Genomic DNA, 25,664 nt, shown 5'->3' on the forward strand with positions numbered 1-25,664 from the left:
GGTTGGGGCTGAGGGAGAGAACCAGGAAAAAGACATGCTGTGGAGGGGAGCAGAGATCGATCACTAATGATTAAATGCAGAGTGATGCATACAGAGCAAAAAGAGAAAGAAACAGTGCATCATGGGAACCCCCCAGCAGTCTACGTCTATAGCAGCATAACTAAGGGATGGTTCAGGGTCACCTGATCCAGCCCTAACTATAAGCTTTAGCAAAAAGGAAAGTTTTAAGCCTAATCTTAAAAGTAGAGAGGGTGTCTGAAGACATCAGGTTAAACATATCCCGGCATGCCTTCCAGCCACTACACCCTGCTATTGATGTGGGCGCCACTACTGAGGTATTACCTAGATTTACAGAATTTGACAGTATCTCACTAGGCATGCTGACAAAACTTGTAATGTCAACAAAAAGCACAACCTGTTTATTTGATCCTATACCAACAAAACTGTTTAAGGACCTGTGGCCCACTCTTGGGCCGACTGTGCTGGAAATTATTAATCTTTCTTTAACTTCTGGATCTGTTCCTGAATGTTTCAGATCTGCAGTGATTAAACCATTACTTAAGAAACCTAATCTTGACCCTAGTGTATTGACAAACTATTGGCCGATATCAAATCTATCATTTTTCTCTAAAATTCTGGAAAAAGTGGTGTCACGGCAGCTCGTAGACTGTCTTACTGAGAATAATCTCTTTGAGCCACTGCAGTCTGCTTTTGGAAAATATCATTCCACAGAGACGGCTCTCACTAAAGTGGTGAATGATCTTCTGCTTATAATGGATTCGGACACCACTACGGTTCTCTTGCTGTTAGATCTCAGTGCTGCATTTGATACATTGGATCATCATATTCTACTTGATAGGCTGGAAAATCATTTTGGGATTACTGGGCGTGCTCTTGCATGGCTGACGTCATACTTGACCAGTCGTTCTCACTGTGTTTTGTACAGTAACACTACCTCTAACCTTAGTGACATGAAATTTGGGGTTCCACAGGGGTCTGTCTTAGGCCCCCTGCTTTTCTCCCTTTATATAGCACCTCTTGGGCACATATTGCAGCGTTTTGGGATTACCTTTCACTGCTATGCAGATGATACTCAGTTATACATGCCAATAACTGCTGGTAATCTTGTTCACATAAAATCCTTAGAAGATTGCCTTGCAGCAGTGAGAAGTTGGATGTCTAGAAACTTCCTACTTTTAAACTCTGATAAGATTGAAATGATGGTTCTTGGTCCAGTGAGACATCGGCATCAATTTGACCAGTTAATGCTCAGCCTCGGCTCGTGTGTCATACATCACACTGACAAAGTGAGGAACCTTGGGGTAATTTTTGATCCTTCGTTGTCCTTTGGCCTCCACATTAGAAATATTACTAGGACTGCTTTCTTCCACCTGCAAAATATAGCGAAGGTTTGTCCCATCCTGTCTATGGCTGATGCTGAGACCCTCATCCATGCATTTATCTCTTCTAGATTGGACTACTGCAATGTTCTATTTTCTGGTTTACCGCAGTCTAGAATTAGGGCTCTCCAATTGGTTCAAAATGCTGCAGCCAGACTTTTGACACGAAGCAGAAAGTTCGACCACATTACACCCATTTTGGCATCCCTTCACTGGCTTCCTGTCCCAGTGAGATCAGATTTTAAGGTTCTGCTACTAACCTATAAAATTAACTGGCACCCTCCTACCTAGCTGACCTAATTGAACTTTACGTACCGGCCCGGGCTTTATGTTCTCAGGGTGCAGGACTACTTTGTGTCCCTAAGGTGAATAAGAAGTCTGCAGGTCACAGAGCTTTCTCTTATCGTGCCCCTGTTCTGTGGAATGATCTCCCTGTGTCAATAAAACAGTCAGATTCTGTGGAGACTTTCAAGTCCAGACTTAAGACGCACTTATTTTCCCTTTCATATGGCTAGCATACTGGTACAGTTTTGTTTTACGCTTTTTACTCTTTTAATTAATTTTATTAGTGATTGGAGCGGGCCGTGGCCTTAACTTTACCTAAATTCTGGGTTTTTTAGTGAAGTTTAGGGCTAGTGGCCGGCGATCACCTTAGTATTTCTCTGTTTTTCTTGTTGTTTAATGTTGACAAATTATACAGTATTTCTTGTCTTTCTGATGCCTGATTCTGTTTTTTCTCTCTGTTTAAGGTGCAGCTCCATCCAGAGATGGGAGTTGTGTTCGTGTTGGCGATCCTCCTGTCCTGTGCGCCAACTGCATTTCTTATATATTCGTTCGTGAATTGTTCTGTGAATTGTTTTGTAATTTATGTTTTGTAGCATGGCCCAAGCAGAGGGTCACCCCTTTGAGTCTGGTCTGCTTGAGGTTTCTTCCTCAGAGGGAGTTTTTCCTTACCACTGTTGCTCTGGGGGTTGGTAAGGTTAGACCTTACCTGTGTAAAGCGCTTTGAGGCAACTCTGTTGTGATTTGGTGCTATATAAATGAAAATAAATTGAAATTGAAATTCAATCCAACTTAACTTTGAAGAAGACCAGGTGGTGGGATGGTGTGAGACCAAAATCCGAAGGCCTTTCTCCAGTTCTTGGTTGATCCTTTCAGCTTGGCCATTGGACTGTGGGTGGTCCCCAGATGATAGACTGGCGGAGTCTCCCAGCATCCTGCAGAATTCCTTCCAGAACAGAGAAATAAATTGGGGACCTTGATCTGACACAATGTCCTGTGGGAAACCATGGCGCTTGAAAACATTGGTGAGCATAGCCTCGACCGTTTCTTTGGCCGAGGGACATTTGGGCAAAGGAATAAAATGACACATCTTAGAAAATCGATCCACCACTGTGAGTACACCTGAATATCCTTTAGACATTGGTAGACCGGTAACAAAGTCTAGTGCGAGGTGAGACCATGGACGTTTGGGAATTTCTAATGGACGTAATTTTCCCTGTGGCTTTCTTGTGGAGGATTTGTGCATGGCACATATTCTTCACGCGTTAACGTAGCTAGCAATGTCGAATAGCATACGTGGCCACCAAAACCTCTGTTGAATAACAAAATTGGTTTTCTTTATCCCGGGATTGCATGAAAAATTGCTGTCGTGTGTCCACTTGATCACGTCCCCTCTAAGGGACTGAGGAACCATAAGCCTACTGGGTGGACACTCTGGGGGTATGGCAAGACCCTCGGAGGCCGCCTTGGCCCTGGTTTCTATGTCCCAGGTTAGTGCAGAAACGAAGCAAGAAGCAGGCAGAATTGTGGTGGGTCCTGTGGTCTGATTCTCAGGCTTGAATTTGCGGGATAGGGCGTGTGGTTTACCATTCTTTGAACCGGATCGGTACGACAACGTGAAATTGAACTGGCTAAAAAAGATGGCCCATCTGGCCTGTCTGGCATTTAGCTGTTTGGCATGGCGAAGGTATTCTAGGTTCTTGTGATCTGTCCAAACGAGGAATGGGATCTGTGCCCCCTCCAGCCAGAGGCACCACTCTTCCAAAGCTACCTTAACCGCTAGCAGTTCGCGGTCGCGGATGTCATAGTTTCGCTCAGCGGGGAGCAATTTTTTGGACAGGAAGGCACAAAGGTGCAATTTGCTGTCCACAGGATAAATCTGGGACAGGGCGGCCCCTACACCAAGGTCCGAGGCGTCCACCTCAACTATGAACTGCTGCGTGGGATCCGGGAGGAGTAGCACGGGGTGGCTGTAAAGTGATCCTTTAGCACCTGAAATGCGTTGCCACATTCCGGAGACCATACAAAGGGCAAATGGGTGGAGGTGAGGTTGTGTAACGGTGCAGCGATGGAACTAAAATTCCTGATAAATTTTCTGTAGAAGTTTTTAAATCCTAAAAATCTTTGAACTTCCATGCGAGTACAGAGCACAGCCCAATCTTCCATCGCCGTAACCTTTGCAGGATCCATTCTTATCTTTCCCTCAGTCACCACAAATCCCAGGAAAGACACTGTGGACCTGTGAAACTCACATTTCTCAGCCTTGACGTACAATTGGTTATGAAGTAACCGCTGAAGTATGGCTCTGGCATGTTGTGCGTGTGACTCCTCATCAGGGGAGAATATCAAAATATCATCCAAATAAACAAAATCAAATTTATTAAGAAAATCATGGACCACATCATTGACTAAATTTTGGAAAACGGCAGGTGCATTAGTTAATCCAAATGGCATAACCAGGTACTCATATTGCACTGTGGGGGTGTTAAAAGCCATTTTCCACTCATCCCCCTCTCTGATTGTTACCAAGTGATACGCATTGCGCAGGTCTAATTTGGTAAAAACCTTAGCTCCATCCAAACTTTCAAAGGCAGTGGCCATGAGCGGAAGGGGGTATCGATTCTTAACTGTTATATCATTTAGACCCCGGTAGTTGATACATGGCCGAAGTGTCTTGTCTTTCTTTTCTACAAAGAAAAACCCGGCACCGGCGGGGGAGGAAGATGGGCGGATGAGTCCGGCAGATGAGTCCAGACTCCACAATGTACTCCTTCATGGCCTGGCATTCAGGAGCTGACAGAGAATACAATTTGCTCCTGGGAGGACTAGTTCCAGGGAGTAAGTCTATAGCACAATCGTAGCTATGGTGTGGTGGTAAGGATTTAGCTCTAGTTTTGTTAAAAACTTTAGCGAGATCATGATAGCACTCCGGGACACCAGTAAGGTCCTGCGGCACGGGTACAGGTTTTACTGGGTCTTGGCTAAAACAGGTATTATCGCAGCGTGGAGTCCATGAATTTATCTGACCAGGATAGGATTTCTCAGCCAATCGTCATGGATTCCGAGGGGCGTCAACCCGAGCTTGAACGGCCAATGGAAGAGCCAGGAGCGCAGGCCTCAGCGGGAGGCGTGTTGAGTGAGCTGCAGCAGATCTTAACCGCCTTCACGGCTCGGCTAGATTTAGTGACCGAGCAGAATGTTCTCCTTAACCGGAGGGTGGAGGCTCTCACCGCCAGGGTGGAAGCGTGCGATCAGGGCGCTGCTGCAGCCACTCCTCTTGCTGGTCCTGGGCCCGTAACAGACGTTCCACTGGTCGTTCAACGACCCCCCCCACCATCCCCTGAAGCATACATAAGCCCTCCGGAACCATACGGGGGCTGTGTTGAGACGTGCGCAGACTTCCTCATGCAGTGTTCGCTCGTCTTTTCACAGCGTCCTGTCATGTACGAGTCAGACGCCAGCCGGGTGGCTTATGTTATTAATCTGCTTCGAGGAGAGGCACACGCCTGGGCTACAGCGCTTTGGGAGCAGAATTCACGGCTCCTAACGTCTTATGCTGGGTTTATACGGGAGTTCAAACAAGTGTTTGACCATCCCAACAGAGGCGAGACCGCTTCGAGCGTGCTGCTGTCAATGAGACAGGGGCGTCGCAGCGCAGCCGAGTATGCAGTCGACTTCCGCATCGCGGCAGCGAGGTCCGGCTGGAATAACGTTGCGCTCCGCGCCGCCTTCGTAAATAGACTGTCTCCGGTCCTGAAGGAGCACCTGCTGGCTAAGGAGGAACCGCGGGATTTTGACGGGCTTGTCGATTTGGTTATACTCTTAGACAACCGTTTAAATGAGCATCGTCGGGAGCAGGCCGGGGGGCGTGACCGGGCATGAGCCGTCCCTCCCCCTTCCGGTTCCGAAAAGGTGACGTCGTCCCCACGCTTCACTGCCAGAGAGCTCCGTGTGGCCACAGCTCCCCCTGCTGAGGAGGCTATGGACACGAGCAGGGCCAAAGTAAAAACAAACGTCAGACAAAGGAGGCTGGCCCAGGGGGAGTGTTTTGTCTGCGGCTCTTGTGAGCATATGCAGAAGGACTGCCCCAAAACGGTCAAACTACAACGCCCGTCCTTAGAAACTGGGCTAAGGGTGGGCCATAACACGCACGCGGGGAAATCCCGCAAATCTGCACGAATCCCACTGACGATCCTTTGTGGGGATCTAACTCTTCACGCCCCAGCACTGGTAGACACGGGGTCGGAAGGGAATCTGCTGGATAGCAGATGGGCAAAGGAAGTAGGGCTCCCCCTGGTGGCTCTGCCGGCACCATTGCAGGTGCGAGCACTAGATGGCACCCTGCTTCCATTAATCACACATCAGACACAGCCAGTGACCTTGGTTGTGTCTGGAAATCACAGGGAGGAGATAGTGTTCCATGTAACACCTTCTACCTCCCGAGTGATTTTGGGATTTCCATGGATGGTGAAGCACAATCCCCGGATAGATTGGCCGTCTGGGGTTGTGACGCAGTGGAGTGAAACCTGCCACCGGGAGTGTTTAGGATCCTGGGTTCCTCCCGGCACGACGGCTAATGAGGAGGTCAAAGTCCCCCCCAATCTATCGGCGGTGCCAAAGGAGTACCATGATCTTGCTGACGTCTTCAGCAAAGATCTGGCGCTCACTCTTCCCCCGCACCGACCGTACGATTGTGCCATCGATTTGGTCCCGGGCGCTGAGTACCCGTCCAGTAGGTTGTACAACCTCTCACGTCCGGAACGCGAATCAATGGAGACCTACATCCGGGACTCTTTAGCTGCCGGGCTGATCCGGAACTCCACCTCCCCGATGGGTGCAGGTTTCTTTTTTGTGGGCAAAAAGGACGGCGGACTCCGTCCATGCATTGATTACAGAGGGCTGAACGAGGTCACGGTTCGCAACCGATACCCGTTACCTCTGTTGGATTCAGTGTTCACGCCCCTGCATGGAGCCCAAATTTTCACAAAATTGGATCTTAGAAACACATACCACCGGGTTCGGATCCGGAAGGGAGACGAATGGAAGATGGCATTTAACACCCCGTTAGGTCACTTTGAGTACCTGGTCATGCCGTTCGGCCTCACTAACGCCCCCCGCGATGTTCCAAGCTTTGGTAAATGACGTCTTGCGGGACTTCCTGCATCGGTTCGTCTTCGTATATCTGGACGATATACTCATCTTTTCCCTGGACCCTGAGACCCATGTCCAGCATGTACGTCAGGTCCTACAGCGGTTGTTGGAGAACCGGCTGTTTGTGAAGGGCGAGAAGTGCGAGTTCCACCGCAGTTCTTTGTCCTTCCTGGGGTTCATAATCTCCTTCAACTCCGTCGCCCCTAATCCGGCCAAGGTTGCGGCGGTGAGAGATTGGCCCCAACCAACAAGCCGCAGGAAACTGCAGCAGTTCCTCGGCTTTGCAAATTTCTACAGGAAGTTCATTAAAGGCTACAGTCAGGTAGTTAGCCCCCTGACTGCCCTGACCTCCACCAAGGTCCCCTTCACCTGGTCGGATCGGTGCGAAGCCGCGTTCAAGGAGTTGAAATGCCGGTTCTCGACTGCACCAGTTCTGGTGCAGCCTGATCCTGATCGCCAGTACATAGTGGAAGTGGACGTCTCTGACTCAGGGATAGGAGCCGTGCTGTCCCAGAGCGTGGAGGCTGATAAGGTTCTCCATCCTTGTGCCTATTTTTCCCGCAGGTTGACCCCAGCTGAACGGAACTATGACGTCGGCAATCGGGAGCTCCTCGCGGTGAAGGAGGCTCTTGAAGAGTGGAGACACCTACTGGAGGGGGCGTCATTGCCTTTCACGGTTTTCACGGACCATCGGAACCTGGAGTACATCCGGACCCGCTGGTCTCTGTTCTTCGGGCGCTTTGACTTCCGGATCACGTACCGCCCCGGGACCAAGAACCAAAAATCGGATGCGTTGTCCTGGGTGCACGAAGAGGAAGCCAAGGCGGGGCTGTCGAACCCCACCGAGACCATCATCCCCGAGTCCACTGTCGTGGCCTCCCTTACCTGGGACGTGGAGAAGACCATCCGGGAGGCCCTGGCAAGGAGCCCGGACCTGGGGACCAGCCCCAAGAACAGACTGTACGTCCCACCAGAGGCCAGAGCTGCCGTATTGGACTTCTGTCACGGATCCAAGCTCTCCTGTCATCCGGGAGTGCGTAGGACCGTGGCAGTGGTCCAGCAGCGCTTCTGGTGGGCGTCCCTGGAAACCGACGTTCGGGACTCCTCCAACCCCTGCCGGTGCCTCACCGCCCCTGGTCTCACATCGGCCTGGACTTCATCACGGGCCTCCCGCCGTCCCAGGGCAACACCATCATTCTCACGATAGTGGACTGGTTCTCCAAGGCGGCCCACTTCGTGGCCCTCCCGAAGCTCCCGACGGCCCAGGAGACGGCAGACCTCCTGGTCCACCACGTCATGCGGCTGCATGGGATACCGTCGGACATCGTATCAGATCGTGGTCCCCAGTTCTCTTCGCAAGTTTGGAGGAGCTTCTGTAAGGAGTTGGGGGCCACCATGAGCCTCTCGTCCGGGTACCACCCCCAGACAAACGGCCAGGCAGAGCGGGCTAACCAGGAGTTGGAGCAGGCCCTTCGCTGCGTCACCTCCGCGCGCCCGGCGGACTGGAGTCACCATCTGGCCTGGATCGAGTATGCCCATAACAGCCAAGTCTCGTCTGCTACCGGCCTCTCCCCTTTTGAGGCATGTTTGGGGTACCAGCCCCCATTGTTCCCGCTGGTGGAGGGAGAGGTCGGTGTGCCCTCGGTCCAGGCCCACCTCAGGAGGTGCCGCCGGGTGTGGCGGACCGCCCGCTCTGCCCTGTTGAAGGCCCGGACGAGGGCCAAGACCCATGCGGACCGCCGGCGTTCACCGGCCCCCACATACCAGCCCGGGCAGGAGGTGTGGCTTTCAACAAAGGACATCCCTCTCTGTGTGGACTCCCCTAAGTTGAAAGACAGATACATTGGACCATTTAAAATCCTCAAAATCATCAACCCGGCCGCAGTGAAGCTCCAACTCCCAGCTTCACTGCGGATCCACCCTGTATTCCATGTGTCCCGCATCAAGCCACACCACACCTCGCCCCTCTGTGCACCTGGACCTACACCGCCTCCTACCCGGCTCATCGACGGGGAGCCTGCTTGGACAGTCCGCAGGCTCCTGGACGTCCGTCGTAAGGGCCGGGGGTTCCAATATCTGGTGGACTGGGAGGGGTATGGACCTGAAGAACGCTCCTGGGTGAAGAGGAGCTTCATCCTGGACCTGGCCCTCCTGGCCGATTTCTACAAAAGACACCCGGACAAGCCAGGTCGGGCGCCAGGAGGCGCCCGTTGAGGGGGGGGGTCCTGTTATGTGGGCCGCTGAAGAGGAGGTACTGCTGGCCCACCACCACCAGAGGGCGCCCTGCTTGGAGTGCGGGCTTCAAGCACGAGAGGGCGCCAGACCCAGAAGAAATGACAGCTGTCACTCATCGCACCAGCTGTTACTCATCTACACCACTATAGAAGCCGGACTGCAACTCCACCTCCCCGCCGAGAAATCGACTACCGAAGAGGTAATTTTCTCTGCGGACTCATATCATTGAGTGATAATCTGAACTTCTCTTGCAGCCGTTATCCTGCGGTGTTCGTCATTATCTGTGGAATTGGCGTTTGGTGTGACAGCGACGGCTTCGCCTCACACCCCAAACCAGATAAGTGGTTTAAACAGGAGCTGCACGAGTGTGTGATTGGAGGTGGAGGTGCTCCCTCCTAACTGTGTGCAGACTGTGGATTATTATTTATAATTGTCGTCATGGATTCTCTCTGTGCTGTTTAAACTGCAGCAACTCTCTGACGCGCAAAGGATTATGAGGTAGGGTCTGAGCGTCTGAGTGCCAGTATATTATTTATATATTATATTATATATATATATATATATTATTTATATTATTTTTATTTATTATATCGGAGGGTTGTCTAATCAAAACTTGACTTTTGGCTTTTGCAAATGGCTTTTTTTAACAAATAAAAAATGGCATATCTTACAAAAGCACATTTACTGTATATGTAAACACTAACACACACCTCACATTAACATGTTGGTTTTTACATAGAAGAGAATGAGTCAACCAGTCAGCTGAGGCTCATTTTACCTGTAATCCCTTTGGCATCTGTCTGTGTTTGTTACAAAACTTCAGAATTAGCGCATTATTTAAAATGAAAGATATGTGTTATATTTTAACTTTGTACAAATGACATTAATGGAGTTATTCTATCCGGATTAATTTGTTTTATAAATCAAATCCAAAAGTCAAAACTGCTTTATTTTCCAAGACCTCTGCCTCACAGTGGCACTGATATATGCTGTTAAGGAATAATGATGTATTTTTGTGTGTGTGTGTGTGTGTGTGTGTGTGTGTGTGTGTGTGTGTGTGTGTGTGTGTGTGTGTGTGTGTGTGTGTGTGTGTGTGTGTGTGTGTGTGTGGAGTTGAGCTTAGCTGCTGCAAGATATGTAGTCAACAGAGGCTTCCAGAGGTGGGCAGGGCACACAATGATAGAAGTGCTGACTCATTGTTTGACTTTGCGGTCGCCTTTGACGCTGCCAGAAGCAAATATGGTGTTAAAACTCAAAATCAGCTTGTTAGTAGTTGCAAGTGTACTGGAGACAATACTGAAAGTTATCGGTTAGCTGTAGCTTCCGATAATTTTTTTTTGGGTGGTTTATCGGTTTAGCTTCATAAAAGATAACTTTTCAGTTAGCTGATTAGCTGTTATCGAAGCAAACTTTTTGGTTAGCTGTGCCCACCACACAACAAACCTAAATGGTCCTGACTCACATTATCACTAACTACTGTATTCATATCCTTATGTTTGTGCTTCATGTACACTGTTTATTCCTTCCTGTATCTCTTTGTGTGTGTATATATGTCTGACCATGTTGGAGGAATGTCAATGTTTTTCTTAAAATAACTGTATTTGCGTGTCTCTTTGTATCTCAATGTCAACCATGTCTTAACAAATGTGCACTTTGTCTGTTAAAACTTTGTAAGAGTAAGTACACGTTTGTACATCCCACCTTTAAACACAGCCTCATATGACCATCCATGAAAATCGGCCTGTGGGGAACCATGGGCTCTAGATTGGGTAGTGCTTGTGAATTGAATTTTATTCAGCGTGCACACACGCACATACATAACAAAATAATCTCTCATAATACAAAACAAAAGAAAACAAAATCTCAAACAAAAGAAAACAAAAACTCAATTTTCCAGTTTTGTGCGACCGAAAGGGTGAAGGCTGAAGCAAAAGCTTTTAAACACCCCCCCCTTCACCATTTGTTATATACACATATATGTACACCCATACAACAAATACCAAAAAAGAAAAAAAAAAGACAAGCAGAGGCAATATAGATTAATCAGTAAAAGAAAATATCTGAACACAGCAGAACAAACAGCAGTATAACGCACACATAAAACAGAAGAACAATATCAAAGTCAGTTAACCTAATTTATTGTACTATAATAAAAAAATATATTGTTTTTGTAAAGTCTTTTCAAGCCAGCCAAAGTACCAGATAATTTAATACTATCAGAACAGTTATTCCAGATTTTAACACCTTTTACGGAGATGCAGTGACTTTTTACAGTAGTTCGAATCTTTAAGCTGCCAAATACGAATGTTCCTCTCAGGTAATAAACGGACTCCCTCATTTTAAACAGTTCCTGGACATGTTGAGGCAACAGTTTATTTATAACTTTACACATGGTCTGTATCATAATATAATCAACCAAGTCCCAAAATTTCAAAATGTGTAAGCAAGCAAACAGTGGGTTTGTTGGCTCATGATATAGTTTTTTACTTATAACTCTTATAGCTTTCTTTTGTAACAGAAATATTGGGTTTGTGTTTGTTTTATGTGTTTCCCCAAACCTCAATGTAGTAGGTCATGTATGGGACAAGCAATGAATGATACAGCGTAACCAACGAATGCTGGGAGAGGAAGTATTGTGCTTTATACAGAATCACAGTAACTTTTGACATTTTGGATTTAACATAATGAGTTTTCCAACTTAATTTATCATCGCTAAACACTCCAAGAAAATTGGTTTTGGTTACTATTTAAATTTCAGCGTCATTCAATAATACGTTTGTACTCAAGTTCCTGGGCTTATTTCCGAATATAATATAATATAATTTTGTTTTACCCAAATGAAGCAATAATTTATTTGAATCAAACCAGTATTTAAATTTTTGTAGTTCCCTCTCCATCATGTCCAGGAGCTGTCCTACGTAAATGATCCCCACTACCAAACACAGTTGTATCATCAGCAAACAAAATACATCTCACAGACTTGGAAACCAAACCTATATCATTAATATACAACAGAAACAGTAACGGCCCAAGGACTGAACCCTGGGGCACCCCATATGTCACCCTCAAAAGTTCAGAATTTGTCCCCCCAAAATGGACACACTGATACCTGTTGTATAAATAGCTAGCTATCCAATCAATCATTTCTTCTTCTCTATTGCATTTGTAATTTGTTCAACAAAATCAGTTAAAGCCAGTGAAGTAGTACGATTTTTTTCTAAAACTATACTTCTGTTCACTGAGTATGTGACGTTTAGTTATGAAATCATTCAACCTCTTCACAGATATCTTTTCCAGAATTTTTGAAAACTGGTAACAATGAGATTGGACTGTAGTTTGAAAAGACATGTTTGTCACCAGATTTGAATAGTGGTATCACCTTAGCCATTTTCATTTTGGAAGGAAACTTCCCAGTCGTCAATGACAAATTGCAAATATAAGTCAAGGGTTTAACAATACAATCGATAATATTTTTTTATCAAAAACATATCAAGGTTATCACTGTCAGTTGATTTTTTTTTCCCCTTTTAGCTTATGAACTATGTTAATTTCATTTTCATCTGTTTCATTAATATACAATGAATCCAGAGATTAATTGTTTTGCTGTTGTCTAAAGAGCACATTTTTGAGGATACAATTGAATTTTTTACTCACATTAACAAAATAGCAGTTGAAATGATCAGCAATAACTTTATTTTCTTTTACGATTTTGTCAAAATCTGTATGAAAATAAGACGGATAATCTTTAACAACTTTTTCTTTTCTATTTCTGTTTTTATATTTTATATATGATAAGTGTCGATGTAGTCGTAGTTATCCTAGTTGGATATGTGATCGCTATTTGTAAAATAGGTAGCTGACATTTTTCAAGGGTGGTAATAAATTATGCAAAGTTCTGTAATGATTTAGAATGCTGTGTGAGTCCAGAATGTAATTATGAATGTGCATTGTTCACTTGATATGTAATGTCTGTAATTTCTCCAAATATATTTGCCCTGTCAATGCTCTGTTTTGGCGATGTTCACCCTTGACCCAAAATATGTAAGCATACCAAACGGAAAATGTCAGCTCTCCCCAGTTTCTCCATGTTCAAAGGTGCATGCAGGCACACATACACGTGCACAGAGACACGTCGCTTTTAATATATAGATGATTTATCACCCGCTGCTGGAACGGCATGTAAGTCCAGAATTTAATTATCAACATCCATTGTTCACTGTTGTTACCCAATATCCCTAAAAAATATTAGTCCTGTCAACTTTCCGTTTCGCAGTGTTCATCCCTGACCCAAAATACATAAGTCAGCTCTTCCCTGTTTCTCCAGTTTCAAAGTCTTACACACATATGCATGCATGTACTCAGAGGCTACTTGGCTTTTAAATATATATAATATATATATATATACAACCCCTGGCAAAAATTATGGAATCACCGGCCTCGGAGGATGTTCATTCAGTTATTTAATTTTGTAGAAGCAGCCAAGCAGAGGAAAAAAATATGGAATCACTCAATTCTGAGGAAGAAATTATGGAATCACCCTGTAAATTTTCATCCCCAAAGCTAACACCTGCATCATATCAGATCTGCTTGTTAGTCTGCATCTAAAAAGGAGTGATCACACCTTGGAGAGCTGTTGCACCAAGTGGACTGACATGAATCATGGCTCCAACACGAGAGATGTCAATTGAAACAAAGGAGAGCATTATCAAACTCTTAAAAGAGGGTAAATCATCACGCAATGTTGCAAAAGATGTTGGTTGTTCACAGTCAGCTGTGTCTAAACTCTGGACCAAATACAAACAACATGGGAAGGTTGTTAAAGGCAAACATACTGGTAGACCAAGGAAGACATCAAAGCGTCAAGACAGAAAACTTAAAGCAATATGTCTCAAAAATCGAAAAATGTACAACAAAACAAATGAGGAACGAATGGGAGGGAACTGGAGTCAACGTCTGTGACCGAACTGTAAGAAACCGCCTAAAGGAAATGTGATTTACATACAGAAAAGCTAAACGAAAGGCATCATTAACACCTAAACAGAAAAAAAAACAAGGTTACAATGGGCTAAGGAAAAGCAATTGTGGACTGTGGATGACTGGATGAAAGTCATATTCAGTGATGAATCTCGAATCTGCATTGGGCAAGGTGATGATGCTGGAACCTTTGTTTGGTGCCGTTCCAATGAGATTTATAAAGATGACTGCCTGAAGAGAACATGTAAATTTCCACAGTCATTGATGATATGGGGCTGCATGTCAGGTAAAGGCACTGGGGAGATGGCTGTCATTACATCATCAATACGAGGTCTGTCCATAAAGTATAGGTCCTTTTTATTTTTTTCAAAAACTATATGGATTTCATTCATATGTTTTTACGTCAGACATGCTTGAACCCTCGTGCGCATGCGTGAGTTTTTCCACGCCTGTCGGTGACGTCATCCGCCTGTGAGCACTCCTTGTGGGAGGAGTCGTCCAGCCCCTCGTCGGAATTCCTTTGTCTGAGAAGTTGCTGAGAGACTGGCGCTTTGTTTGATCAAAATTTTTTCTAAACCTGTGAGACAGATCGAAGTGGACACGGTTCGAAAAATTAAGCTGGTTTTCAGTGAAAATTTTAACGGCTGATGAGAGATTTTGAGGTGATACTGTCGCTTTAAGGACTTCCCACGCAGTGGGACGTCGCGCAGCACTCCCAGGCGCCGTCATCAGCCTGTTTCAAGCTGAAAACCTCCACATTTCAGGCTCTATTGATCCAGGACGTCATGAGAGAACAGAGACGTTTCAGAAGAAGTCGGTTTCAGCATTTTATCCGGATATTCCACTGTTAAAGGAGATTTTTTTAATGAAAGACGTGCGGACGGGTCCGTGCGTCGGGACGCAGCCGGCACGGTACGGCGGCACAGGAAAAACACCTCCGTGTTGATAACCATTTGTAAAATCCAGGTGGCTTTTGATGGCTTTCAGTGGAGTGAGTATATGAGAAATTGTTTAACAGCTGGACATGTTCCAACTTGTCCTTAAGGCTTCTAACGGAGGTGTTTTTCCTGTGGCGGAGCGTCGCGGCGGCTGCGAGCCGACGCTGCAATCCGCCCGCACGTCTTTCATTAAAAAAATCTCCTTTAACAGTGGAATATCCGGATAAAATGCTGAAACCGACTTCTTCTGAAACTTCTCTGTTCTCTCACGACGTCCTGGATCAATAGAGCCTGAAATGTGGAGGTTTTCAGCTTGAAACAGGCTGATGACGGCGCCTGAGAGCGCTGCGCGACGTCTCGCACCGTGGGAAGTCCTTAAAGCGACAGTATCACCTCAAAATCTCTCATCAGCCGTTAAAATTTTCACTGAAAACCAGCTTAATTTTTCGAACCGTGTCCACTTCGATGTGTCTCACAGGTTTAGAAAAAATTTTGATCAAACAACGTGCCAGTCTCTCAGCAACTTCTCAGACAAAGGAATTCTGACGAGGGGCTGGACGACTCCTCCCACAAGGAGTGCTCACAGGCGAATGACGTCACCGACAGGCGTGGAAAAACTCACGCATGCGCACGAGGGTTCAAGCATGTCTGACGTTAAAACATATGAATGAAATCCATATAGTTTTTGAAAAAAAATTAAAAGGACCTATACTTTATGGACAGACCTCGTAAATGCACAAGTTTATGTTGATATTTTGGACAATTGAAAGGATGTTTGGGGATGATGAAATCATTTTTCAAGATGATAATGCATCTTGCCATAGAGCAAAAACTGCAAAAACATTCCTTGCAAAAAGACACATAGGGTCAATAGGGTCAGTGTCAATGAGCAGATCTGATTTGATGCAGGTGTTAATTTGGGGGATGAAAATTTACAGGGTGATTCCATAATTTTTTCCTCAGAATTGAGTGATTCCATATTTTTTTCCTCTGTTGGTCTAAAAAAGTAACCGTTACTGACTGCCACAATCTTTTTTTCTTGATTTCTTATAGTGTTTCTTAAAGCCAGAAAGTTGCCATTTGAAATGACTTTAGTTTTGTGTCATGTCTGTGATCTGCTTTTTTTCTACAAAATTAAACAACTGAATGAACATCCTCTGAGGCCGGTGATTCCATAATTTTTGCCAGGGGTTATATATATATATATATATATAACTGATCTTCAGGGCTCACTTGCTTTTCTGTAGACTTGTAAAATCTCAGCCATGATGATGTTTGGACCTTGTTATGTTGCCTGTGACTGAGCGCTTTGTGAATTACTACTCATCTGTACACTGTCTCTTAACGCACTCTGTTGCCACAGAAACAGCATGATTAGCATCAGTTTACTCTGTTAGCTGTTTAGAGAGTGGACAGAGGGCTGATCATATGACATGATGCTCATTTCCTTTGTAATTAACTGCTGTTGAGAATCCATGGCGTGGGGATGTTTAATATGTCTTTTTTTTTTCTGGGAGGAGTTGAGGGAGATCCAAGTTGGTGTTGACAGTTATTAGCGCTACAAGCAATGGTTTTTGGTAAATACCACTGCTCAGTGTTATGCTGTGCTCTACAAATTTCATTTACAATGACAAACATGTTCTTTTAGTTTGAGTAAGAAGGTCGCAATTAACACCATTTATGTTTATTTCGTTATTAGTAGGATAACTCAAAATGTCACCAAGCAGTTTTTAAAAAACTGATGGAATGACTCTGTGTAGAGAATAGAGAGGTGGATCCTGTCACAATATGAGTACTTGCACAGTGTTTTGTCTTTGTTGTGTTTATTTTTGGATTTTGCCACTGGGAGTGTTTTTGTCACTAATGTATTACCACTGTTATGGGATCATTATTGTACCAACATTATTTGCAAATGTGTATTTTGATCCACAGATGTGCAAAAACAAATTTGACTGTGTGTGTAACTACATCCACAATTGTGTAACCTGGTCTACAATTGTGTAAAAAAAAAAAAAAAAAAAAAAAAATCTGTCTGTGAAAATTGGGTCACTGGATTGGATGTGTTCTTACGCGTGACTTTTGCTACACTTCTGCCATGGAAGATCCACAAATGGGTGCAGTGATTTGTACCACCAGGGGTGCAAGCATCACTGATATCAGTCACCACTACTGTTTCATACATGTCAACCCCTTTGAGGGTCCACCTGTACAACCAAGTGAGAAAATCCATAAAATCAGCACAAAATCCTTATAACCTCCAAATCACACCAAAATCAGTTTTATTACAGTACACACAACAGCATAGCGGTATCACATAACTGGGTTTTTGTCCACATATTATGAGTTGCCACAATGACATTAAAGTCAGGATCATTAGTATTTCCTCCACAGTTGAATTTCAAACAATAGAGATCTAGTATTCATGTGTCAAGCTGAATTTTATAGAACTGAACGTGTCAAATTTAGTTATTTTTTACAGAAACAAGAACTGTGTGTCACTAGTGTAAATACATTAATAAAATCATGAAAAATAAATCGAATATAATGACCTAAATAAAACATACCTCAGAACTTCATCAAGTGTATCGAAAATCGCCTTGCCAGTGCCGATGTTGCAGACGGGCAAGTCAATGAGTCTCGACTTTGCCCCGTGTGTTTATTGGGGATGGGTATCAATAAGATTTTATCGATACCATTATCGATTCCGCTTATCGATCCGATTCCTTATCGATACCTCTTGTGATTTTCTTTTTTCTGTAATAAAAGTAGGCTTTACAGGTTTTCTATGTCAGCGGGTCAAAGAGCTTTATCTTATCGTGTACCCGCTCTGTGGAACGGTCTTCCTGCGACCGTGAGGCAGTTGGAGTCTGTGGACATTTTTAAGTCAAGCCTTAAAGCCTATTTTCATTCTCTTTCTTATGAATAGTTATTATTTATTTATTTTATTCTTTTACTTCTGTTTTTAATTATGTATTAGAATGTTTTAATTTTTATTTATTTATTTTAATTTTTATGTTGAACTGTTCTATGTGAGGTGCCTTGAGATGGCTTTTGTTGTGATTTGGCACTTTATAAGCCGATTAAATTGAAATTGAATAGAACAACATTTTATTGAGTCTTAAAGTAAATAAATATGAAATTGGTCACTGGATCCTTAAACTTTGGACATAATAAATTCTACATGGTGGATCCTTGATCTCTGTACATAAATAGAAATAAAATCTGTAGTTTTTGTCAAAAGCATTTCCTTTCAGACATTTTGGCATGAATGTCTTTCCATATATCTGAGCTGAGCTCTTGCAGCTGGCTGTGCTGTATGTCAGCATCAGTTTAATTCATAAAGAACACAGGACGTCTCATTTTGGGAAGAAAAAAAAACTTTTTAGTCGATTGTAGTTTATTTTCTGTATTACAGCATTTGGAAAGAGGTGTCATTTTATTTAAAGCGGCAATTTTGTGTCAACAGAACGGAGGACGATTCTCTTTTCTTGACTACAACATGACAAGAGTCTCAGTTAGTGACTTTAATCCACACAAAAGCGACTCACAATATTTTAATGGCTTTAAGGACTTAAGAAGCGGACTTGCTGCTTCTGAAGAGCAGCGAATCAAAGAACCACGAGCCATTGGTTTGAAGAATTGCTTCAATGGCTCACGCATCAAAGTGGAGTCGCGCTGCAAGAACGGTAGATAACAGACCTGCTGCAGACCAAACCCTGAATATCCGTAAGACTTTATTTGTACGTCCATATGACTCTGAAACTCGGAAAAATCCGTATAATTTACGGACAATCCATATAGGTTGACATGTATGCTGTTTTTAAAGTCAGGATCATTAGGCTGGACCCTCGAAGAACATCCATTGATTCTGTTTTGAGGGCATCTTTTTTTTTTCTGTGTTTTGGAGACCAGGAACATGGATGGATCTTCTTGCGTCTTTTAATTTTAAATAAACACAAGAATAAATATGGTAATATATTCATACCATTGAACTCATAAACATCCGTTATTTGTATATTATTATATCTCAAATGTGGAGGTTTTGTGCATGAACTCACATTCATGCACTAAAGAGCCATGATCGTTGGTCCTGAGAACAGAGGACTGGGACTAGGACTGCACTCTTTTGGACAAAGACCTCTGATGTTGTGCCTGGAATCTGATGGAGTCACTCTTCCAATTTGAGGTTTACAGCTCCTAGTGCTCCTATTACCACTGGTACCACTTTGGACTTTACCTTCCACATCTGCTCCAGTTGCGCCTTCAGCCCTTGGTACTTCTCTATTTTCTCATGCTCCTTCCTCCTGATGTTGCTGTCGGCTGGGATTGGCACACCTGGTGATGACTAGATCCAACTGGTGCCAGTTGCGGGACTGTGGGTGTCTCCAAGACACCTGGTGGATATCCTTGCAATTGAAGAAGGTGTTGGTCACGCATAGGCCATAATAGCAGCACAGCTCCATCAGTTGTTGGCCATTGTCGTTGATCTTGCCCCTTCCGTAGACACCTAGGCAGGTGGGCCAGAGCTTGTGAACAGCACCCACTCTGACGTTGAAGTCTCCAAGTAGGTAGAGGCCTTCTGTGCTGGGAATCCCAGATATCACTTTGTCTATGTTTAAAACACTCTTGGCATCATCGAGATGGAACACACATCTGACGATGGTCTACAACCCCTGGCAAAAATTATGGAATCACCGGCCTCGGAGGATGTTCATTGAGTTGTTTAATTTTGTAGAAAAAAGCAGATCACAGACATGACACAAAACTAAAGTCATTTCAAATGACAACTTTCTGGCTTTAAGAAACACTATAAGAAATCAGGAAAAATAATTGTGGCAGTCAGTAACGGTTACTTTTTTAGACCAAGCAGAGGGAAAAAAATATGGAATCACTCAATTCTGAGGAAAAAATTATGGAATCATGAAAAACAAAAGAACGCTCCAACACATCACTAGTATTTTGTTGCACCACCTCTGGCTTTTATAACAGCTTGCAGTCTGTGAGGCAGGGACTTAATGAGTGACAAACAGTACTCTTCATCAATCTGGCTCCAACTTTCTCTGATTGCTGTTGCCAGATCAGCTTTGCAGGTTGGAGCCTTGTCATGGACCATTTTCTTCAACTTCCACCAAAGATTTTCAATTGGATTAAGATCCGGACTATTTGCAGGCCATGACATTCACCCTATGTGTCTTTTTGCAAGGAATGTATTTACAGTTTTTGCTCTATGGCAAGATGCATTATCATCTTGAAAAATGATTTCATCATCCTCAAACATCCTTTCAATTGATGGGATAAGAAAAGTGTCCAAAATATCAACGTAAACCTGTGCATTTATTGATGATGTAATGACAGCCATCTCCCCAGTGCCTTTACCTGACATGCAGCCCCATATCATCAATGACTGTGGAAATTTACGTTCTCTTCAGGCAGTCATCTTTATAAATCTCATAGGAATGGCACCAAACAAATGTTCCAGCATCATCACCTTGCCCAATGCAGATTCGAGATTCATCACTGAATATGACGTTCATCCACAGTCCACGATTGCTTTTCCTTAGCCCATTGTAACCTTGTTTTTTTCTGTTTAGGTGTTAATGATGGCTTTCATTTAGCTTTTCTGTATGTAAATCCCATTTCCTTTAGGCGGTTTCTTACAGTTCGGTCACAGACATTGACTCTAGTTTCCTCCCATTCGTTCCTCATTTGTTTTGTTGTGCATTTTCGATTTTTGAGACATATTGCTTTAAGTTTTCTGTCTTGACACTTTGATGTCTTCCTTGGTCTACCAGTATGTTTGCCTTTAACAACCTTCCCATGTTGTTTGTATTTGATCCAGAGTTTAGACACAGCTGACTGTGAACAACCAACATCTTTTGCAACATTGCGTGATGATTTACCCTCTTTTAAGAGTTTGATAATCCTCTCCTTTGTTTCAATTGACATCTCTCGTGTTGGAGCCATGATTCATGTCAGTCCACTTGGTGCAACAGCTCTCCAAGGTGTGATCACTCCTTTTTAGATGCAGACTAACGAGCAGATCTGATTTGATGCAGGTGTTAGTTTTGGGGATGAAAATTTACAGGGTGATTCCATAATTTATTCCTCAGAATTGAGTGAGTCCATATTTTTTTCCCTCTGCTTGGTCTAAAAAAGTAACCGTTACTGACTGCCACAATTTTTTTTTCTTGATTTCTTATAGTGTTTCTTAAAGCCAGAAAGTTGCCATTTGAAATGACTTTAGTTTTGTGTCATGTCTGTGATCTGCTTTTTTTCTACAAAATTAAACAACTGAATGAACATCCTCTGAGGCCGGTGATTCCATAATTTTTGCCAGGGGTTGTATATGCAGTTTTTGCATCATCTGATTGCAGTCTACATATTCTGACAGCATCAAAACAACATCTGAAATTATCTGATCGTGGTTGATTGAGCTCTGAGATCGATCGGACCTCAACCAGGGAGGGCAAAGGAAATGTTGATATGTAATAACGTGTATGAGGCACACATTCATCATATACAGTAAATGTGAACAGCGCACAATCAAACCAAAAGTATTATGTGCCACTGCGCCGCCCCGTGGTCTCATGCGCAGTAATGTGTCATAGTGCACATCAGGCACAGAGCTGAACGGATCTCACCGCTGTAATATACATATTATTACCTGATCACCATCTAAACCCTGTAGGAGGAGTGACGTGGAACTGTATCCCAGGCTGTGACAATGTTATTAAACATGAGACTCGCCTCCAGCACAGAACCAGGACAGCGCAGAGCGCACAGGAACCAAACCACAGCCTGTGGTGAAAAGCCTCTCACCCCGCTGCTGTGTGCTGCAAATAACCATGCAAAAAGTAAATCCCATGTGATAATCCAACCAACATCACAGTGTACAGTGTTGCTTTGTGCTCCTGAAGTGAGCAAAAAAGAAATTAAAGTTCCCTGGAAAGGCTGCGTCTGACGCTGGTGTGACTGTTTGGCCCACTGCCAGCAAACTTACAGCTGGCAGTGGGCCAGCTGTAAGTTTGCTGGCAGTGGGCCAGCAAACTTACAACGTTTTTTTTTTTTTGCCAGCTTGCACTCGGCCGAGAGGGACGAACCCCCCTCCCTTCCAGGATTCAGTCATGGCCGTTGTTTAGCGCCAAAAATGGCTGCTACCGGAGTGTTCTGATAAACTGGACTTTCAAATCTCGGCTGTCGTCCTGTGTTCTTGTTTGTCTGTGTGTTTACTGTTCTCTGTGCTGATAAGAGTTTTTTCCTCATTGTTGTGGCTTCTCAAAGGCAGCAACCATGAGGGGTTTTTTCTCTTCCTTACCTTGTGTGTGCTTTTTATGTGTTTATGTACCAGGCCGGCTTATGTTTGTTACGTGTGTGTTGTTTGTCTTTGGGTCGGTCATGGTTTGCTGTGACCTAAAGCAGGGATGTACATCTAGAGCTGGTCCCCGGGCGCCTTATGGCGACTTCTGCTCCTAACTGGCAATTAGGATGGGTTAAATGCAGTAGACACAATTCATTGTGCAGGGAACATGTTCCTTTGTGCATATGACAATAAAATTCTTTTGAATCCTTGAATCCTTGAATCAAATGTGTCCACTGGCATGCGCGCACGTGCGCCCCGCGCACACGCTTAGTGGCTCATGCAGCCCTATGAACACACACACAGCTGGGTGATAATTTCAGCCCCACGCATGTGAGTGTGAGGAACACAGCGCTGCCTCCCACTCATTCCCGTGTTTGCCATCCAAACGTTTGGTCATCAGGTAGTCTTCAGCGCCTTTTATGGCTGTCTGACAGCAGTCTGTGTTATCTAAACTGTTGTCTACATACTCTTTGGACGCCATCGTGCTGGTGTAGACGAGGTGATCTGGATGCGTTCTGACACTGCTGACCATGCCTCTTTCCCTCCCGACTGCATCCGATGATGGTAATATTTGCTGTTTCAGCCTGGTTCCTGCACATTCTTGCTATGTGTGACGGGGGCTTTAGTCGTGAGAGTTCCCTGCCAATGACAGTAGTTTTGTGGGCATCGTCAGTTTGCGGGCATTGTCAATTTGCTGCAGATCAGCAGAGAGGCCAGGGCACATGGTCCTGTTTGTTTTGTTTTTTGACAGCATCAGTGGGACCATGATGATGCACTGTTTCCAAACTGAACCCGAGGGCACATAGGAACATATTTATAAGATTGGTATGATATAGCCATTAAAACCGTCAAATGTATAAGTCCCAAGTCCAGACCTATGCTACTTCCACAACATTAACCCTTATTTTCCCAGTCCTTCTTTCAATTAAACAAAAGGTAGATAATTTTGTTTTCCTGACTCATGGATACAGGGATTGTGTATTTGGGGAGCCCATTCCCATTCAGCTTTTTGACTCACCTCGGTAGGTGACGATGACATTATGTTAACCCTCTGGGGTGCGAGGGCATTTTTTGGACAGTTCACTTGCCTGGCATAAATGTTTTATTATTGCTGTTAACAGCTCTCCCTGCATCCCACAATCAAGTTTTATTTCTCTTTTTTTCAGGACAACCTGTGCTTTCAGAATATATATGTTTTTGTTGTGTTTTATAAGTGTAATAAAGGTTTACAATCAAAAATAGGCAAGGAAAAAATAAAGCGAAAAATAATCTTCCACACACATTTATTCAAAACACACAGCAAACTATAATAAAACAACTGTTTTGATACTTTATAAAGGTAATTTGAGGTCTTGTGTAAAAGACTGTACAACAAAAAGGTTCAAACAGTAAACACAAATGCACATTTTGAACAATATATACAAAATGGTCTATGCATTTTGTTGTCCATTGATATGGTAAACAGTGCTTTACGCAGAGAAAGCAACAGAGTTATCCAGTAACATTCACATGCAAACTAGTGGAGCAATCCTGATAGTTACACACTCTTTGTTTGAGCACGTGAGATTGTCATCAGAGGCTCTCCATCTGCTTTCACTGATCGCTGTGTGTAATGGTGCAGGGCACACTGAGTATGTACTAATAGTATGTACTCATTGGAGCACCCAGGGGGCTATTCAAATGGGCCAACTAGTAACATATCACTCCTGAAAACGATTTTTGGCTTTTCACGTGAGGTAAATCTGCCCTACGATTGGATTTACCATGTGACCATTCTCTGAAAAATTCTTGAAAGGGTAGTTGTAAAACAGCTAACTGATCATCTGCAGAGGAATGGTCTATTTGAAGAGTTTGTCAGGTTTTAGAATTCATCATAGTACAGAAACAGCATTAGTGAAGGTTACAAATGATCTTCTTATGGCCTCGGACAGTGGACACATCTCTGTGCTTGTTCTGTTAGACCTCAGTGCTGCTTTTGATACTGTTGACCATAAAATTTTATTACAGAGATTAGAGCATGCCATAGGTATTAAAGGCACTGCGCTGTGGTGGTTTGAATCATATTTGTCTAATAGAGGCAGTATTATTAGACGGCATTGCTTAAATTTTCATTGTTACGCAGATGATACCCAGCTTTATCTATCCATGAAGCCAGAGGACACACACCAATTAGCTAAACTGCAGGATTGTCTTACAGACATAAAGACATGGATGACCTCTAATTTCCTGCTTTTAAACTCAGATAAAACTGAAGTTATTGTACTTGGCCCCACAAATCTTAGAAACATGGTGTCTAACCAGATCCTTACTCTGGATGGCATTACCCTGACCTCTAGTAATACTGTGAGAAATCTTGGAGTCATTTTTGATCAGGATATGTCATTCAAAGCGCATATTAAACAAATATGTAGGACTGCTTTTTTGCGTTTACGCAATATCTCTAAAATCAGAAAGGTCTTGTCTCAGAGTGATGCTGAAAAACTAATTCATGCATTTATTTCCTCTAGGCTGGACTATTGTAATTCATTATTATCAGGTTGTCCTAAAAGTTCCCTAAAAAGCCTTCAGTTAATTCAAAATGCTGCAGCTAGAGTACTGACGGGGACTAGAAGGAGAGAGCATATCTCACCCATATTGGCCTCTCTTCATTGGCTTCCTGTTATTTCTAGAATAAAATTTAAAATTCTTCTTCTTACTTATAAGGTTTTGAATAATCAGGTCCCATCTTATCTTAGGGACCTCGTAGTACCATATCACCCCAATAGAGCGCTTCGCTCTCAGACTGCAGGCTTACTTGTAGTTCCTAGGGTTTGTAAGAGTAGAATGGGAGGCAGAGCCTTCAGCTTTCAGGCTCCTCTCCTGTGGAACCAGCTCCCAATTCAGATCAGGGAGACAGACACCCTCTCTACTTTTAAGATTAGGCTTAAAACTTTCCTTTTTGCTAAAGCTTATAGTTAGGGCTGGATCAGGTGACCCTGAACCATCCCTTAGTTATGCTGCTATAGACGTAGACTGCTGGGGGGTTCCCATGATGCACTGTTTCTTTCTCTTTTTGCTCTGTATGCACCACTCTGCATTTAATCATTAGTGATCGATCTCTGCTCCCCTCCACAGCATGTCTTTTTCCTGGTTCTCTCCCTCAGCCCCAACCAGTCCCAGCAGAAGACTGCCCCTCCCTGAGCCTGGTTCTGCTGGAGGTTTCTTCCTGTTAAAAGGGAGTTTTTCCTTCCCACTGTAGCCAAGTGCTTGCTCACAGGGGGTCGTTTTGACCGTTGGGGTTTTACATAATTATTGTATGGCCTGGCCTTGCAATATGGGGCGCCT

At 43.9% G+C, this 25,664-nt stretch overlaps 1 protein-coding gene and 1 long non-coding RNA gene across 3 annotated transcripts in view; both read left to right on the forward strand.

The window, feature by feature from the left end:
* sgsm1a (small G protein signaling modulator 1a) overlaps positions 1–25,664 on the forward strand; it is a 153,355-nt gene that overhangs the window by 73,880 nt on the left and 53,811 nt on the right. The window lies entirely within an intron of this gene.
* Positions 10,503–25,570, forward strand: LOC117510514. Its single transcript, XR_004560742.1, has 3 exons — positions 10,503–10,582; positions 17,467–17,474; positions 25,560–25,570. It is a non-coding gene; the product is annotated as an uncharacterized LOC117510514 (long non-coding RNA).

The sequence above is a fragment of the Thalassophryne amazonica genome, chromosome 5 (genome assembly GCF_902500255.1).
Source record: "Thalassophryne amazonica chromosome 5, fThaAma1.1, whole genome shotgun sequence".
Lineage (NCBI taxonomy): Eukaryota > Metazoa > Chordata > Actinopteri > Batrachoidiformes > Batrachoididae > Thalassophryne > Thalassophryne amazonica.